Source organism: Olea europaea, unplaced genomic scaffold (assembly GCF_002742605.1).
Source record: "Olea europaea var. sylvestris unplaced genomic scaffold, O_europaea_v1 scaffold18, whole genome shotgun sequence".
Classification (NCBI taxonomy): domain Eukaryota; kingdom Viridiplantae; phylum Streptophyta; class Magnoliopsida; order Lamiales; family Oleaceae; genus Olea; species Olea europaea.
Window position 1 is genome coordinate 1,297,540 of NW_019235741.1, and position 3,164 is coordinate 1,300,703.

Sequence of the window (3,164 nt, forward strand, 5' to 3'; positions counted from 1 at the left end):
TTTGTACACTGATTTTTGAAACTTTCTTTGACACATGCATTGTTGTCAAGTGTTAACTAGATGGGAAAACTGTTTGAAATTTAAACTGTCCACCAGGGTAATAGCTTGAGGCAAAGTGTGAACTAAAGTATATACCATAGTGTAATTGTAACAAGGTTCTTACTGATTGAACTTTGCTATTTGTACACTGATTTTCGACTTTTTGTGTGACGCTTGCAAAGTTGTCAAGTGTCAATTGGATTGGAAAACTGTTTGGAATTAAAACTTTCCAATAAGGTAATGTCACGTGGCAAAGTGTAAACCGAAGTGTTCATCATAGTGTACATGTTGCAAGGTCCATACCGATTGAACTTTGCAATTTGTACATTGATTTTTGACATGTTGTTTGGCACTTACATTGAAGTATACTTTAGTCAGCCAATATCCATGCCTTAGTACCACTAAGGTGTCTAGAATTATTTGGGGTTCTACACAATCTGTCAAAAATTAGTGTACAAATAGCAAAGTTCAATCGGTGAGAACCTTGCAATATGTACACTATGATGTACACTACAAATAGCAAGGTTCATTTAGTAAGAACCTTGCTACATCTACAATATGGTGTAAATTTTAGTTTACACTTTGCAACGTGACATTACCCTGCTTGACAATTTAAATTTCAAACAGTTTTCCCATTGAATAAACGTGTCAAAAATCTGTTTACCGATTGAACTTTGCTATTTGTACACTGATTTTTGACACGTTATTTGACACATGCATTGCTGTCAAGTGTCAATTAGATGGAAAAATTGTTTGAAATTTAAATTGTCCAATAGAGTAATGTCACATGGCAAAGTGTAAACAAAAGTGTACACCATGGTGTACATGTAGCAAGGTTCTTACTGATTGAACTTTGCTATTTGTACATTGATTTTTGACACGTTATTTGACACATGCATTGCTGTCAAGTGTCAATTAGATGGAAAAATTGTTTGAAATTTAAACTGTGCCACAGAGTAAGGTCATGTGGCAAAGTGAAAACTAAAGTGTACACCATAGTGTACATGTAGCAAGGTTCTTACTGATTGAACTTTGCTATTTGTACATTGATTTTTGACACGTTATTTGACACATGCATTGCTGTCAAGTGTCAATTAGATGGAAAAATTGTTTGAAATTTAAACTGTGCCACAGAGTAAGGTCATGTGGCAAAGTGTAAACTAAAGTGTACACCATGGTGTACATATAGCAAGGTCCTTACCGATTGAACTTTACTACTTGTACATAGATTTTCGACACGTTTTTTGATAGTTGCATTGTTGTCAAGTGTCAATTGGTTGGGAAAACTATTTTTAATTTAAACTGTCCAATTGAGTAATGTCACGTGGGAAAGAGTAAACTAAAGTGTACACCATAGTGTACATGTAGCAAGGTTCTTATCGATTGAACTTTGCTATTTGTACATTGATTTTTGACACGTTGTTTGACGCTTGTATTGTTGTTAAGAGTCAATTGAATGGAAAACTGTTTGAAATTAAAATTGTCCAACAGGGTAATGTCACGTGGCAAAGTGTAAACTAAAATGTACGTCGTAGAGTAAATGTAGTAAGATCCTTACCGATTGCGCTTCGCTATTTGTACACTAATTTTTGACCCCTACATTGTTGTCAAGTGTCAATTGGATGGAAAAACTATTCAAAATTTAAACTGTCGAACAGGGCAATGTCATGTGGTAAAGTGTAAACTAAAGTGTACACCATTGTGTATAAGTAGCAAGGTTCCTATCGATTGAACTTTGCTATTTGTACACTGATTTTTAATACATTTTATGACACTTGCATTGTTGTCAACGATCAATTAGATGGGAAAACTATTTGAAATTTAAACTGTCCAGTGGGGTAATGTCTTGTGGCAAAGTGTAAACTAAAGTGTACCCCATAGTGTACTTGTTGCAATGTCCTTACCGATTGAACTTTGCTATTTGTACACTGATTTTTGACACGTTGTTTGACTCTTGCATTGTTACCATGTGTCAATTGGATAAGAAAACTATTTAAAATTTAAACTATTCAGTAGGGTAATGTCACATGACAAAGTGCAAACTAAAGTGTACACCATATTGTACATGTAGCAAGGTTCTCACTGCATGAACTTTACAATTTGTACACTGATTTTTGACACGTTGTTTGACACTTGCAATGTTGTGAAGTGTCAATTGGATGGAAAAACTGTTTGAAATTAAAATTGTCCGACAGGGTAATGTCTTGTGGCATAGTGTAAACTAAAGTGTACATCATAGTGTACATATTGCATGGTTCTTACCGATTGAACTTTCCTATTTATACACTGATTTTTGACACGTTGTTTGACGCTTGCATTGTTGTCGAGTGTCCATTGGATGGAAAAATTGTTTAAAATTTAAACTATCCAGCAGGGTCATGTCACATGGCAAAGTGTAAACTAAATTATACATCATAGTGTACATGTAGCAAGGTTCTTGCCGATTGAACTTTCCTATTTGTACATTGATTTTTAACACATTGTTTGACACTTGCATTGTTTTCAAGTGTTATTTGGATGGGAAAACTTTTTGAAATTTAAACTATCCAGCAAGGTAATGTCACGTGGCAAAGTTTAAATTAAAGTGTTCACCATAATGTACATGTAGCATGGTTCATAACGATTGAAATTTGTTATTTGTATACTAATTTTTAACACGTTTTTTGACACTTGCGTGGTTGTCAAGTGTCAATTGGATGGGAAAACTGTTTGAAATTTAAACTGTCCAATAGGGTAATGTCACGTGGCAAAGTGTAAACTCAAGTGCACACCATAGTGTATATGTAGCACGATCCTTACCGATTGAACTTTGCTATTTGTACACTAATTTTTGACATGTTGTATGACACTTGCATTGTTGTCAAGAGTCAATTGGATGGAAAAACTGTTTGAAATTTAAACTGTCCAGTATGATAATATCACATGGCAAAGTGTAAACAAAAGTGTACACCATAGTGTACATATAGCAAAGGTCCATACCGATTGAACTTTGCTATTTGTACACTGATTTTTGACACGTTGTTTGACACTTGCATTGTTGTCAAGTGCCAATAGGATGGGAAAACTATTTGAAATTTAAATAGTCCAATAGGGTAATGTCACGTGGCAAAGTTTAAACTAAAGTA